The sequence below is a fragment of the Oryx dammah genome, unplaced genomic scaffold (assembly GCF_014754425.2).
Source record: "Oryx dammah isolate SB20612 unplaced genomic scaffold, SCBI_Odam_1.1 HiC_scaffold_1, whole genome shotgun sequence".
NCBI lineage: Eukaryota > Metazoa > Chordata > Mammalia > Artiodactyla > Bovidae > Oryx > Oryx dammah.
Genome location: NW_024070185.1, coordinates 52,778,060 through 52,795,063, shown reverse-complemented (window position 1 = coordinate 52,795,063; position 17,004 = coordinate 52,778,060). Strand labels below are relative to the sequence as shown.

The window sequence follows — 17,004 nt, the reverse complement described above, 5'->3', positions numbered from 1 at the left end:
TAATTATTTTTCCACACTGCCTTCTCCATCATTCCAAAGAAAAGACAAAAAAGAAACGAAAGAAAAGACAATAAGAATTTATCTGTTCAGTTCAGTTCAGTCGCTCAGTCGTGTCCGACTCTTTGCGACCCCATGGATCGCAGCACGCCAGGCCTCCCTGTCCATCACTATCTCCTGGAGTTCACTCAGACTCACGTCCATCGAGTCCATGATGCCATCCAGCCATCTCATCCTCGGTCGTTCCCTTCTCCTCCTGCCCCCAATCTCTCCCAGCATGAGAGTCTTTTCCAATGAGTCAACTCTTCGCATGAGGTGGCCAAAGTACTGGAGCTTCAGCTTTAGCATCATTCCTTCCAAAGAAATCCCAGGGTTGATCTCCTTCAGAATGGACTGGTTGGATCTCCTTGCATTCCAAGGGACCCTCAAGAGTCTTCTCCAACACCACAGTTCAAACGCATCAATTCTTCAGCGCTCAGCCTTCTTCACAGTCCAACTCTCACCTCCATACATGACTACAGGAAAAACCATAGCCTTGACTAGGCGGACCTTAGTCGGCAAAGTAACGTCTCTGCTTTTGAATATACTATCTAGGTTGGTCATAACTTTCCTTCCAAGGAGTAAGCATCTTTTAATTTCATGGCTGCAGTCACCATCTGCAGTGATTTTGGAGCCCCCCCCAAAATAAAGTCTGACACTGTTTCTGTTGTTTCCCCATCTATTTCCCACGAAGTGATGGGACCGGATGCCATGATCTTCGTTTTCTGAATGTTGAGCTTTAAGCCAACTTTTTCACTCTCCTCTTTCATGTTCATCAAGAGGCTTTTTAGCTCCTCTTCACTTTCTGCCATAAGGGTGGTGTCATCTGCATATCTAAGGTGATTGCTATTTCTCCCGGCAATCTTGATTCCAGCTTTGTGTTTCTTCCAGCCCAGCGTTTCTCATGATGTACTCTGCATAGAAGTTAAATAAGCAGGGTGACAATATACAGCCTTGACGTACTCCTTTTCCTGTTTGGAACCAGTCTGTTGTTCCATGTCCAGTTCTGCCTGTTGCTTCCTGACATGCATACAGATTTCTCAAGAGGCAGATCAGGTGGTCTGGTATTCCCATTTCTTTCAGAATTTTCCACAGTTGATTGTGATCCACACAGTCAAAGGCTTTGGCATAGTCAATAAAGCAGAAATAGATGTTTTTCTGGAACTCTCTTGCTTTTTCCATGATCCAGCGGATGTTGGCAATTTGATCTCTGGTTCCTCTGCCTTTTCTAAAACCAGCTTGAACATCAGGGAGTTCACGGTTCACGTATTGCTGAAGTCTGGCTTGCAGAATTTTGAGCATTACTTTACTAGCATGTGAGATGAGTGCAATTGTGCGGTAGTTTGAACATTCTTTTGCATTGCCTTTCTTTGGAATTGGAATGAAAACAGACATTTTCCAGTCCTGTGGCCACTGCTGAGTTTTCCAAACTTGCTGGAATATTGAGTGCAGCACTTTCACAGCATCATCTTTCAGAATTTGAAACAGCTCAACCGGAATTCCATCACCTCCACTAGCTTTGTTCATTGGGGTAAAATGAAAATAATCAAGTCATTCTCCTTTGCTTCCCCATACCTTGGAGGATTAACCCTTAATTATCCCAGCAAAGGCATCTCAGTGTTGATGGAACAAAAAAGAGAGAGCTTATTTGCCTCTTTTTTTTTTTCTTGTAACAACAAAATTTCTTTTATATGTTTAATTACAGCCTTAGATGAGACATCAAATTGGCTTTTGGTGGGAAGGTTTTTTCCCCTCATAAGTAGGTCACTAGAGATATAATTAACGCAAATAATAGCTATCATATACAGATTTCTTTTAGTTGAAGTGACCTCTTTTGCATATACTTTCCCACTGTCTATAACAAAGCAGCTACTTGGATTATGTTGTTCAGCTGGTTTTATAGTAAAGTGAAAAAGTGCATCCTTCCCATAGAAGAAACATGCTACTAATTCCCACAATTGTCTTACCAAAAAACTGGTTTGTTTGTTAATGTGAAAGTTTATGAAAAGAAAAAAACTGATGAATTATTGATTTTCTTCTCTTAGGCTATATATTTAAGCAGGAAATTAGTGCTTTAATGCCAGAAGAGGCTGTAAAGTCTCTCCCAACCCCAATATGCAAAGTTATACTGAGAGTGACTGTATACTTCATTATCCAAACCAGGGCACTTTTGAGAATGAGAAAGGATATTATTAATAAGTACCTCAGGACAACTGGTATACACTAGATCTGGTCTTAAACAGAGGATGTGGTCATCCTCAAGCTATTATATATAGAGAATGGATAAACAATAAGGCGCTACTGCAGAGCACTGGGAACTATGTTTGATATTCTGATGGAAAAGAATGTTAAAGAAGAGAGTATGCATATATATATGTATTTATATAGCTGAATCACTTTGCTGTACAGAAGAAATTAATACATTATAAACCAACTATATTTCATGAAAAAAAAATATGGTCATCTTGGTCATTTTAACTCACACTAGAGAAAGGAGTTCAGCCTGTTTTTGCAAATAGATCTGAAATAGATCTCGATGAGTCAGGCTAGAGATTATCATTCAGGAATCATTAGTTTGTCCCTTGGAAATTATATATGCATATATATATGTAACTTTTTTGGATACTAGTAAGACATTGAAAAATTCTTGACCAAATGTTTTGGTTTCAGTCATCCTGGAGCTCATGGTTCTGGGTGGACTGAGGCTCAAATGGCTCTTTGGTGGGAGGGAAGGAAATGAAGGAGTTGGTCTTCTCCACTGGATTGAAACTCACACCCTAGAATCAGTGCCCAGCCCAAGCACTGAGTATATGCTGAATAAATAATGACTGGAATGACTCTAAGCACTTTCTGAATTGGACTGTGATCTTACTTGAGTCACAGCTGTACACCAGAAAAGAAACTTCTTCAGAGGGTGAAGCCATAACGAAGACCACGTGATGAAAACTCAAGTTTCTGAGTTGGCACAAACTGGTTTGTTGTTTTGGAAATTGAGAGGAGAATTAGAGCAGGAGTAATAGTTCATTTACGTTTGAGGAAGGCCCTTAGGAGAGAGTCTAGGGTTTTGTGGTGATTAGATGAGGAATGCTAAGTGGTATTAGGGAGTTCTTCAAATATTCAGACATTTAGTGAGCACTACTCTAGGCTTCCCTGGTGGCCCAGATAGTAGTGTCTGCCTGCAATGTGGGAACTTGGGTTCGATCCCTGGATCAGGAAGATCCCCTGGAGAAGGAAGTGGCAACCCACTCCACTGTTCTTGCCTGGGAAATCCCATGGACAGAGGAGCCTGGTAGGTTATAGTCCATGGGGTCACAAAGAGTAGGATACTACTGAGCAACTCCACGTGGTTCCATGGTTCATGGTTCTGTACTCCAGGGCAGGGATTGTCCAAACTGCTAGGTAGAGAAGAGAGTTAGTTCCTAATCTAAAGAAAATTGCAGACTAATAGGAGGACAAATACATGTCATAACAAGACAATAATAATGATATGTAAAGATCTGTTAGGAACAGGAAGAAAATGAGTCTTCTACTCAGGAATGCAGGGGGATTCACGGTAAAAGAGATGATGGTACAGTGTGATGAGCTGGATGAGTTGGCCCAGGAGCCAGCAGGCCTCCTGGGTTAAAGAAAGGAAGGGGAAAAAGAACATGGGCTAAGTTTTATGTGGTTGATACAACGTTGCAAATGTCTTCCTACTGCTTAACCCATGTATTCTTGAACTGGATCTTTCAAAGGTCAGTTCACGTATTTTGATCACAGTGGTGTTGAAAGACACCATGTACCTATTTGTGTATCTATAGTAGTCTCTCTCTGAAAATACTGTAAAAATTTAACCCCTTTCCCATCTTAGCTAAAGAATCATACACTGTGGCCATAACTTTATCCATAGAGGATGTATTTTAAGACCCCCCAGTAGAGACCTGAACCCACACAATATTAACAGTACTGAATTCTACAAATACTGTATTTTTTCCTACATATATGTATCTATGATTAAGTTTATAAATTAGGCCCAATAAGAGATTAACAATGTAACTAATAATAAAATAAAACAATATAATGATATACTATAATGCAAGTTATGCAAATATGGTCTCTCTCTGAAAATATTGTATAAATTAATGCCTTTTCTATATTTGCTAAGGTCTTACACACTGTGGCCGTAACTTTTGCAGTTTGAAGTATAGCAGCAAAACTAGCATGGATTTCTTTATTTTTCTTCACAACTTCACGGATAGAAGATTAATTCTTAACATAGATCTTAGCCACCTCAGCATACACTGTTTTTTCCTTTCCTGATTAAGTCAAGAATTTTTACCTTTTTCTTTTAAAGAAAGTACATTGTGGCTTCTCTGGCATATTTAAGTTGCCAGCATTGTTACTGTTGCGTGTTGGATCTATTATTAAGTAAAATGAGGGTGACTTGATCACGAGCACTGTGCTAACTGGACAGTCAGTCTGATGAACACATAGCTACTGAGTGACTAATGGATGGGATATGTTGGATAAAGGAATGATTCACATCCCATGCAGGACAGAGCAAGACAATGCAAGTTTTCATCACTGCTCAGAAGGGTGTGCATTTTAAAACTGAAGAATTATTTATTTCTAGAATTTTCTATTTAGTATTTTCAGACCATGGGTGACCACAGGAAGCTGTAACTGCACAAATTCACACCATGAATAAGTGGGGGGCGAACTACTGTACTTAAATCTGAATAAAACTCATTTCATATTCTGCCAGGATGGTGAGCAGGACTTCAAGAGAACGATTGTTGAACCATCCAAAGTGGACGATAGTGCATTTTACTTTGAAAGACCTGCAGTTTGCGGATTCTCTATGCTTTTATTCTTAACCCGAACCTGCATTTAATTACACTAGTATCTACTTTTGTTTCAGTATAGTTTATTTTCATCTGAATTTATCTTTGGGGTAGAGGAGGATGGGTAGATGAGTGGGCCAGGTACTCTAGTTACTGGTATTTCAGCAAAATGCTTTGGTGTTTGGAAATGGACACCTTGTCTCCTTGCCTGCTCTTATTTAGGCCTGAGGATTTTAAGTCTATCCTTTCTTCTTGTCAGCTCTCTTTTTAGAGCTTCTTTCTTTCCCTTTAAGTAATTTTTGTCTTTGCTATATTCTTTCTCCAGTTATTTTTCAACATGAGCAAACATCAAGCTTTTCTTAATAGATAATCCATAACTTATGTAGGAACAGGTTTCTGACTTTACATTCATCTCTGTGTTGACTAGTCTGGGTTTGTATGACTTCTCATATCCTTTCAGAGATTGAGAATCTGAAGTCTTATCAGTGCCCTGGTGGTGTTATTTCTTGGTAAACATTTCTGTAAGAATAGAGGAAATGGCAATTTTCAGGAAGAGCCATGAACTGGAAGATTCTAAAATCATTTATGAAAATGCTTACAGTTTGTCTTTTTAAAAAGAAATGATTTTGAGTCAGAATCATACACTAGAAAGTGATCTAACTGTCCTTATAAGTGAAATGAGTTGTCCTTCTAATAGGATTGCTAATATTTTAGCTATAAGCCACAAAGATTATTTGAATAGTTTATTCATTTTTAGGGAAACGTAATTGATGTCCTGGGCATTTTCCAAAATAGAGTTTTGCCAGTAACAAGCATTTGATTCTTAGGATTCTGTATATTTTATTACTTTTCCAAAATCTTATACAGATGAGCTATTGATACAGAATGCGCAAATTGTATAACTCTGTAGAAGTGTCAGAATGTTTCACTAGTGAGGAAGATCTCTGAATCATGTTGATTACACACAGGAGATGCATGTCAATTAATGACAGCTGTTTCCTGGCGTAAAGCAGTTAATGCTAAACTGAATATTTCTATTGATTTTTTTTACAAGTACCACATTTATAGCAAATTATAGAAATTTGGCTGGATAGGTAGATAGCTCAAGTTAATTTAGAGCAGAAAGTAGCCTTATCTTCTTGCATTTGAACTTCTAAATGCACTTGTGGCAAATATGAGAAGTATATTATTTTTGATACTTCAAATTGGCAAAACATCTATTCAAAAATTCTTTGTGATCAAAATTGTTAGCATGATCTTTTGGCTTTGCTTCATATAAGAACTACTCAGAAATCAAGTTTGGACTTGAAAATACCATCTTGATCAAAATGAGGCCCCAAAAGAGAAAGTGGCAGGAAATACTTCGCATTGCTGTTTTTCTTGGTTAGGCAATAAAAATGATTTTGTAGATTCATGAGACAAAAGACCTATAAAATATGAGACAGCATCTTGAATTCTGCTCCATTGTTTTAATTGGTTTTTAAAGGAACCTCAAGCTGTGTATTGAGCCTCATCACCTAAGCTCTTTCAGCTTTTCTGTTTCAAAAGCCTTGTACTTAGCTCGTATGCTGAGAGAGCAGCCATGAGCTCTGTCTCCAGTTGTTTCCACGTCTGTGTTGCCTAGGACACTTCCACTTCTTCTTTCATCGTGAAAATAGCCCTGTTTCTCTTTACAAGAGCAGAGCTGGGGAAGGTGACATGATTGTGGTGGTGATAAGGGGTTGGGGAGAAGCAGGCAGGATCGATTTAAATAAGTGAATCTTTATGGCACCTTAAAAATGTTTCCTGTCTGGAAACTGAAAAACAGAGCTCCTGCGGAGGTATTTTATTCATGTAGAAATGAGATTGGAACTTGGTATGGGAACCTATCAGCTAAACTGAATATGATGTAAAATCTCGAGTATTCCAGCCCCAGGCAGATTACATTAATAGAGGTTCCTCTTAGAGACCTGGAGAAGGGCTTCCCAATCACTCCATGAACTGGGAACATCAGAACCCCTGGAGCTCTGTTTAAAATGCATATTGCCAGGCTCCTGGAAGGGCCAGTCAGAGTTGAACTGAGGAGGAGCCCAAGAATTTGCATTTTTATTGAGTATCTCTCCTTCCATTGGATCGCACTTGGTTAAATGTCTTAGGTTGTTTGAGCTGCTATAAAATACTACCGACTGGGTAGTTACTGTACAGTAAAATGTATCTCTCACTGCGCGAAGCTAGAAGTTGCAGATGAGGATGCCATCAAGGCTGGGTTGTAGACGTCTCCTGATGGCCTCACGTGGTGGAAGGAGCAAAGGAATTCTCTGGGCTCTTTTATCATATAAGGGCACTAATATTGCTCATGGGAGAAGGCGATGGCACCCCACTCCAGTACTCTTGCCTGGAAAATCCCATGGATGGAGGAGCCTGGTAGGCTTTGAGGGCTCCATTCATGACTTAATCACCTTCAAAGGCCCTCTTAATACCATCTCTTTGGGCATAAGGTTTTCAACATATGAATTTGGGGTGGAGGTGGGGCACAAACATTTTGACCATAGCAGTAGGAGCATCATTTGGAATTTTCCCCAGCATTAGCCAGATTCTCTCATAAATCAGTATCTTTAGAATAGCAAGTACCAGGACTGTAGCACTCACAGGGGCAGAAATGCCCAGCACATGGCATAGCTGCTACCCAAGGTCAGTGTAATAGGGTCCAAGCAGAGTGCCCCAATTCCAGGTGTTCTCCTCTGGACCACCCTCCTTGCTACTGAGAACCACTCCTGCTTGAAGATTCCAAAAGGAATTTTCTTAAACCATGTGCCCCATTATCAGGAAACCCAGTACACAACCTAAGTTGCCCTGTGTGGCTGGCCCCGGGTGCCGAGAGTCCTCATCAGAAAGGGCAGATGGCAGCTCACCTGCCCCCATGTGAGGATGCTTTGTTACTCAACAGACTTGTCCAGTTAGTCCTGAGTTTTCTCTTGGCCACACAAACCCTCTTCCTATTGCTTTCCCAAACCGTGATCATCCTGGTTGTCTTAGTCAATAAATACCCACGCACGAGCATTTATTAGGCTCCTACTGTGTGCTCTATTTTAGGATCCAGAACACCAGAGAACAAGAGAAATAAGTCTCTGTTCCCACGGAGCCAACCTGCCAGTCACATCAGAATGGGTTTTGCACTCTCTTTTGCTTGCTGGTGTCATAGATCGTTTACACCAGTGTCTAGAATTGTGCCCCCATTTCTGTTCTGTTTACGTATCAGTACATCATCTTCTGTAAAACTGAGCTAAAATGGAACGACTTCTCCCAGATAGTTTCAGAAGGCATCACAGACTGTGGGAGATGGCTGTGTCTATCTGGGAAGCTTTATCAGCACCTCGATTTGACTCTCCAGGAGGTGGTCTTGACTAAAGATTGTAGTTAAACTTGAGAACAATTGGCTTTCTGTTTAGATGTCCTTGGTCTATCACTTGGAAAAGGATTTATTTTGCTTTGGCCGCTGTTCTCTCCTGGCTCCTAGAAAGAAACTTTTTTTACCTCCATGATCCTTTCTGAGTGTTATGCTGAAACTTGAACCTCATATTGCTTTCTCAAATCTCAGAAAGAATTTAAAATTTTAGCACTAAGACATTTTTCTGGCTCCCTTTTAGTTACATGAGTTTCAACCCTCAGTTTTTTTGTATGTGGATGAGGTTCCTGGGTAGAATATCAGAAGCCCCTGGAGAGAAAGAGGGGGAAAGCTCCTTTCAAGATAAGGAGTAAAGGGGTACATTTCACATAAAGAGGACAATAATTCATGGGTATCATTTTCCAAAATGAAGTACCCAGATCACTGGGGATAGACCAGATGTTTGTAGCTAGAATCTCACTAAAGTCTTATTATTCAGTTCAGTTCAGTCACTCAGTCGTGTCCGACTCTTTGCGACCCCATGAATCGTAGCATGCCAGGCCTCCCTGTCCATCACCATCTCCCAGAGTTCACTCAGACTCACGTCCATCAAGTCTTATTATAGTGTATTTAATTTGATTACTCATGGAAAATGATACTGATTTTTCACTCATAACAATCATGTTTCCTTACATAACAAATTTATTTAAATAAAAAAATTTTTAATATTATATAATCATACAGATGGTACATGGATATAATAAAAATAACAAGGTAGGTACATAAATAATGGAGTTTGGGAAACACTGGGTAAATGAATGCCAGGAACAAGTATCCTGGAGGAAAGCTCCAAGTCCTGCAGAAGGCAAGCCCCTCAACCAAGGATGCAGGACAGCTGCAGAGGTGAGCTTTCGCTTAAATAGAATAGTTATCCATATGTGCCAACCATGCTGGAGTATTTGTGTGGATTAACGACTTACTGAGCATCTACTCTGAAAAAGGAAATAACTCACATTTAAGGCTAGGGCATGGCGTCCCTCGTGGCTCAGTGATAGAGAATCGTCTGCCAATGCAGGAAACATGGGTTTGGTCCCTGCTTCAGGAGGATCCCACCTGCCGCAGAGCAGCTAAGCCTGTGCACCACCACTGTTGAGCCAGTGCTCTGGAGCCTGGGAACCCCAACTACTGAAGACGTTATGCACGGCACGTGGGATCTTCCCAGATGCAACAAGGGAAGCCACCACAGTGAGAAGCCTACACGCGGCAACTATTGCGTAGCCCCATTCACTGCAGTTAGACAAAAGCCCACACAGCAACAAAGGCTCAGCACAGCCAGAAATAAATAAAGTTCTCGTTACAAAAGGGACTGGGGGTGGTGGAGGATCTCAGCAGAGCATTACAGTGAGAGACTTAGGAGAGTATGAGAAACCTTAAGTGAGAAGCAGGCTGGTCTCCTGCCCTGAGGTTACCAGACACAAAAGCAGGGAACCCACACAGGCCCTCTGAGGAATCTCTGTTACCAGCCAGACCACCTTACCCAAAAGTTACCTGCTGATTCGATTGTAGGTCACATTTGCAATAAAGGATGACAATAAGTAAGAACCTCAAGCTAGCAGGCTCTCAATGATAATAAAAGTTTTGAAGTACTTATAACCCATAGCTGGTTTTTCCCTCCCAAGTATGAAAACAGTGAAAGAAAAGCTTAAGTGGAAGAGAAGAGACATTTCCCTTATTGGTATTTGGAACAGAATCTAGAGATAGAATTGTAATTTTATTCCTTTCCCTGCTCTGTGTTTTATCAGCATTGGGTCCTGGAATGAAAGTCCTTCTGGACTGTGCTCTCCTCCCCCTTACCCCCTTGTCACATCTGGTTATATCTCTTAGTCACCTGATACCAGAGTTTGCCTTCTAACCAGAGGCTTCAGCTTCCCTGTGAATCAAAATGTTGCTCCCTGCTTGAGGTCTCTGGTTCTCCTGCTATCTGCAGAGGCTGTGGTGAAGTGCCCACCAGCATGTCAATTTCGTGGAGGAGTCAGTGAGAACATTCTTACAAAGAGATGAGAAACAAAGCAGAGTGGACCTGTGCTACTGGCCCCAGGCACACATTCCAACACACAATTAGGAGTGATGTCAAAGCTAAGTCACCTGTTCTTCTCACCAATAATTTTCATTCTAAAAATCACATCCTTTAGATTTTTCTTTGATGAAAAATAAAAGAACAGTGTGCTCAATGTTGAATTCCTGTTTGGAAGTGATGATATAAAACCAAGACCTATATATACGCTGCCTGCAAGAGACTCACTTCAGATTAGAGCCACATACAAACTGAGAGTGGGGATAGAAAGGCATTCCATGCAAGTAGAAATCAAAAAAAAGTCAGTGTAACCATACTTATATCAGACAAAATAGACTTTAAAATAAAGACTGTTACATAATGATCAAGTTGCAGTTGCAGTTCAGTCGCTCAGTCGTGTTCGACTCTTTGCAACCCCATGAATCGCAGCACGCCAGGCCTCCCTGTCCATCACCAACTCCCAGAATTCACCCAAACTCATGTCCATTGAGTCAGTGATGCCATCCAACCATCTCATCCTCTGTCGTCCCCTTCTCCTGCCCCTAATCCCTCCCAGCATCAGAGTCTTTTCCAATGAGTCAACTCTTGGCATCAGGTGGCCAAAGTATTGGAGTTTCAGCTTTAGCATCAGTCCTTCCAAAGAATACCCAGGACTGATCTCTTTTAGAATGGACTGGTTGGATCTCCTTGCAGTCCAAGGGACTCTCAAGAGTCTTCTCCAAGGGATCAATCCAAAAAGAAGATATAACAGTTGTAAATGTTGTAAATACTCAACATAGGAGCACCTCAATATGTAAGGCAAATATTAACAGACATAAAAGGAGAAATTGACAATAACACTAGTAGGGGACTTTTAACACTCCACTTACATCAATGGACAGGTCATCCAGACAGAAACTCAGTTCAGGTCCTTAGCTTGAGTTAACTAGTGCCTGTGGTCCTCGTCATGGCTATCATTGCAGAGAATGACTTACCTTTCCCACCTCAGCCCCTAGCTGCTGTTGGGGCCATCTCATTTCGAGCAGAACTCTGAAGGATTAAAGGTAAAGTCCCAAGTGTTGGAATATCTGAACCAGGTGAAGACAGTACTCAAGCTGATAGGAGGGTGTAACTTGGCCATTTATTTTGGGAAACACTCAGGGTAAAACAGCACATGGTGTTATCATGGGAAGAGCATGCATCAACAGGGGCCTAGAAGTAGGCCCAAGACTCAGCAATCACTTCCAAGCTGAGTCACCTTGGACAGACTTTTACCTCGGACAGAGATTAAATAAACTAATCTTTTTTATCAGTTTTCCTTCTGGAAAAAGAAGATACTAACTGTGTTATGGAACAACAGACTCCTAGGAAAAGGAGTACGTCAAGGCTGTATATTGTCACTCTACTTATTCAACTTATATGCAGAGTACATCATGAGAAACCCTGGGCTGGAGGAAGCACAAGCTGGAATCAAGATTGCCGGGAGAAATAGCAATAACTTCAGATCTGCAGATGACACCACCCTTATGGCAGAAAGTGAAGAAGAACTAAAGAGCCTCTTGATGAAAGTGAAAGAGGAGAGTGAAAAAGTTGGCTTAAAGCTCAACATTCAGAAAACGAAGATCATGGCATCCGGTACCATCACTTCATGGGAAATAGATGGGGAAACAGTGACTGACATTAATTTTTTGGGCTCCAAAATCACTGCAAATGGTGACTGCAGCCATGAAATTAAAAGACTCTTACTCCTTGGAAGGAAAGTTATGACCAACCTAGACAGCATACTCAAAAGCAGAAACATTACTTTGCCAACAAAGATCCATCTAGTCAAGGCTATGGTTTTTCCAGTAGTCATGTATGGATGTGAGAGTTGGACTATAAAGAAAGCTGAGCACAGAAGAACTGATGCATTTGAACTGTGGTGTTGGAGAAGACTCCTGAGAGTCCCTTGGACTGCAAGGAGATCCAGCCAGTCCATCCTAAAGGAGATAGTCCTGAGTGTTCATTGAAAGGACTGATGGTGAAGCTGAAACTCCAATACTTTGACCACCTGATGTGAAGAGCTGAGTCATTTGAAAAGACCCTGATGCTGGGAGGGATTGGGGGCAAGAGGAGAAGGGGATGACAGAGGATGAGATGGTTGGATGGCATCACCGACTCAATGGACATGGGTTTGGGTGGACTCCAGGAGTTGGTGATGCACAGGGAGACCTGGTGTGCTGTGATTCATGGGGTCACAAAGAGCTGGACATGACTGAGTGATTGAACTGAACTGAACTGGGTTGTGTTGAGGCTTAAAAGAGAGTAAGAGGATCCCCTCGTCTATACCTGCAACCCCACAACTCCTCACCCAACCCCCTACCCAGCCCGTGGAGTCTCTTTGCTCTGTGACCTCAGTCCTAGGTTGATATGTCTTTCAAAGTCTCCTCTTTGCCTTTAACCTATCCCTTTTTGACCTATGTTTGTTTTTTAATTCTTCAAATAACCACAATGTAGAATTGAAGACTAATTTAAAATATTGGTATTGATCAAATAAATTTATATCATCTTTTGATTAATCTTTAAAATTATGTTTAACCTTTTCTTTTCAAAATGTTCTGTGTCCAAAAGCAAGATCAATGACTTTTTAAAAAATGTTTCTGCTTTGGGGGCTGGTGACAGGTTTGGCTTTAACCTCTTATAAGTGAATGGCCTTTATAACTTAAGTTTCTCTACCTTGGTGTAGAACTTTGGGGTGAGTCGAGTGATTTTTCTGACTTAAGAGTGCCCAAATCACAGCTTGCTATGTGAGAGTTACGTAACTTCTCTGTTCACGTCAGCTTTGTGGTGTGTAGAACATGGAAGTATTAATCTTTGCTTGGGTAAAGTAGCACTGGACCTGAGGTCAGCCTTGCTGGGTGGAGTAGAAGCAAGCATGGCAGCATCATAGATGGAGGAGATGCAGGGACCCCAAGATTCTGCAAGAGCGGAACCCTAATCTCATCCAGGACTTTCGACCGAGCTCTGACAGTGCAGGGTCTTCCCCCAGGTCCTCAGTTATCATATGGGGCCTTGACAGCCAAGAGTCATCATGAAACTGGTCTTGTCACAATTGTACTTAGTTCGTATCTCAACTTTCTACAGTTGTCCATAATATAAGGACTGTGGAGGACTTCTCATGTTTGTTCTATCCATTTAACCATATTTTAAGAGCTGACTATATAGCGGGCTCAATGATTGTTGTACCCAAATGAGTGACTCCCAAGCCTTGCCCTTCCTGGACTAAGGGTGTAATAAGAGACCTATCTGCAAACAAGCAGTCAGGGGGTGAGCCCCGCTGGGGTGTCCACAGGCACTTTGAGAGTTTATATAGGGCAGGACTAACTCTTGAGGGGATGAAGTGGAAGACAGTTCCTTCAGAGGGGTGGGAAGATCCCCTGAAGAAGGGAAGAGCTACCCACTCCAATATTCTGGCCTGGAGAATTCCACAGACTGTATAGTCCATGGGGTCACAAAGAGTCAAACCCAGCTGAGCGACTTTCACTTTTCCAGGCTGAGGCATTGACAGTCTGGTTTCTAGCTACAGCTCTGAATTTGCATCAGCTTTGCCCTGTTGGGTGACTCGCAGCCAGTTCCTCATCTCTGATGTCAGAAGACAGTACCCACCTTTGCCACCTCTGGAAGTGGAAGTGAAGCAACAAGCATTTTGCTTCACAGTTTGTTAAGACTGCTCTAGAGGACACACACCTGTCAGGAGGCTCTTCCTTGGGCCCCAGCAGCAGCGTGTGCCTGAGGACAGTGGCTCTGCCTGGGCTTAAGGTTCAGTGTGTGGCTGTGAACTTCACATGTGTCCTCATTAGACCAGCATGACTAAGTCTGTGACCCTGGCATTCTTTTCTGACAGTCAGCTTTGTCCTTAGAGTCTGATTGGGTAAATCCCCTCTCTCTCTTGCTGATCCTGTGCACTTGCAGGGGTTACTAAACAGAATGAGCCCCAGGTTTCTCATCTGTATAGTAGAGAAGATGATAATAATTCATGCATTGTAGGATGATTGTGAAGATCAAAGGACAGAGTGTGTGCAAAGAACTGGGCACATCGTGACTCTAATATTCACCGTTGTGGGGACTAGGGGAGTAACCAGAGAGGGTCACAGAGGATCAAGATAAGGCTCCTGCTTGGCCACTTTCATAGTGGTTCCTGCCATGGTTGACCCCACTGCTACCCACATGGCACCCTGGGTGGTTGAGAAAGGATGAGCCATCTACTTTCCTATTTGTAGATGGTGCAGGTGGCCAAGACTGTGTGAATTCCTTATCACTATCATGTATTCAAAAATACTAGAATATGATTCCAGCTTTCAAAAGGAAGGAAATGCTATCTCAAAGATGAACTTTGAGGGTGTTGTGTTATACGTGTGTGCACGTTCAGTCATGTCCAACTCTTTGCGACCCCATGGACTGTAGACTGCCTGGCTCCTCTGTCCATGGGATTTTCCAGGCGAGAATATTGTAGTGGGTTGCCATTTCCTCCTCCAGGGGAGCTTCCTGACCCAGGGGTCAAACTTGCATCTCCTGCATTGGAGGCAGATTTTTTACTGCTGAGCCATCAGGGAAGTCCCGTTGAGGGTATTCTAAGTGAAATAAGCCAGTCGCCAAAAGACAAATGCTATGTGATCCATCCCACTTATATGAGGTACCCAGAGTAGTTAAACTCCTAGACACAGAAAGTAATGAGGTGGCTGCCACGGGCTGGGAGAAGGAGGGAGGGGGAAGGGAGACTTGTTTAGTGGGTATGAGTTTCAGTTCTGCAGGATGAAATGAGTTCTGGAGATTGGTTGTGTAATAGTGTGAATATGCTTAACACTTCCAAACTGCATACCTACAAATAGTGAAGATCGTAAATTTTGTTATGTGTATTGTACAATAATCTTATAAAAGCTTATTGAGCATGTGCCAAGTGTACAGCGTTATTTCTGGCCCAAGGGGAAAGTGAGACTTGCTCAGTCCTGTCCTGGCCCAAGGGGAAACAATGTGATAAAAACAAACATGGCCCCTGTCTCCCCTTATGAAACCTACAGGCTAGCAGGGGAGACATGTCAAAGGAAGAATGACATTAATGGGCACAAGTACAGCTGGAACAGGTGCTCCAGGGAGAAGTTCATGGTCCTTTGAGAACCTAGAGTACAGGGACTTGACCGCAACAGGGAAGTCAGACCAAGAGCAAGGATGAGCAAGATGAAGGAAGACCATCTTCAGTTCAGTTCAGTCCAGTCCAGTCGCTCAGTCGTGTCTGACTCTTTGCGACCCCATGAATCGCAGCACGCCAGGCCTCCCTGTCCATCACCAACTCCCGGCCTCCCTGTCCATCACCAACTCCCGGAGTACATTCAAACTCACGTCCATCGAGTCGGTGATGCCATCCAGCCATCTCATCCTCTGTCGTCCCCTTCTCCTCCTGCCTCCAATCCCTCCCAGCATCAGAGTCTTTTCCAATGAGTCAACTCTTCGCATCAGGTGGCCAAAGTACTGGAGTTTCAGCTTCAGCATCAGTCCTTCCAATGAACACCCAAGACTGATCTCCTTTAGAATGGACTGGTTGGATCTCCTTGCAGTCCAAGGGACTCTCAAGAGTCCTCTCCAACACCACAGTTCAAAAGCATCAATTCTTCGGTGCTCAGCCTTGTTCACAGTCCAACTCTCACATCCACACATGACCACTGGAAAAACCATAGCCTTGACTAGACAGAAGGAATCTGCAAAGCATGAACCAAAGCTACCTCAAGGAGGCCAGTGTGGCTGGTGCACAGAGGGTGGAGAAAATGTGTTGGGAACAGAGGCTGGTGAACACGGAGGGGCCAGATCCCACAGCCTCGCTGGCCACAGTAAGGAGTTTGGTCTTTCTTCCTGAGCCACAGGGACCCCACTGAGGGTCTTGAGCTGAGGATGGAGAGACAGAAAAGCAGGTCTGTGCTTTGAAAAGATCAGTCCTAAAGAAAAAATTTTTTTTCCTTACAAGGAAAGATCTTATCAAATACTCAGGTGTCTCAGTCATCCACATGGAAATATCAAACAAATCCCCTAGATATTTCTCCGGGGCCTGATATTTAGAAGACCCTGACAAGAATACAGATGAAACTCACATCCATAAGTCTAAATAGTTATAGGCTGTAATCAAGCTAAGAAACCATTATTAATATATTGAATCCTCTTACTATGACAAACATATCTTTATAACTCAAATGTCAAAAAAAAATACGAACAACTATGGTTTTTATATGACTAACAGTCAACAGAATATCAAAGATAATTGAATTTAACCATAACTACACTGTCTGGATATTCTGTTGGGTCAATGAAATGTGAATGAGTAATAAAATATTTTATAATTAGTCAGTCATTTCCTATTGTATAATTCTTGGCTTTTATAGTAAAATCATTAATTATATTAATTAAGATTTTCATATAACTCATGTTATTTTACTAGAAATGCTGAATTAAATGACTTTTTGTAACAGGTATATTGAATGTATATTGTATATATTACAATTCATCTATTTGAAATATCCAACTTCTCTTGAGTCATTTTAGTTCTCAGATCATTTTTCATTAATTCCAATTTGAAGAAACTTTGCCCTAGTGAGGTCATATCAACCTGAATTGTTAAAAAAAAAAAAACCTTCTTTAAAGCAATACTTGAATTTGAAAATGAACCATAAATACATTATGTTCCAAACATGGTGATAAGATCT

At 41.8% G+C, this 17,004-nt stretch overlaps 1 protein-coding gene across 1 annotated transcript in view; it reads left to right on the top strand.

The window, feature by feature from the left end:
- The window catches only part of GNA14 (G protein subunit alpha 14), a 190,654-nt gene that overhangs the window by 96,864 nt on the left and 76,786 nt on the right, over positions 1-17,004 (top strand). The gene's annotated exons all lie outside the window — the stretch shown is intronic.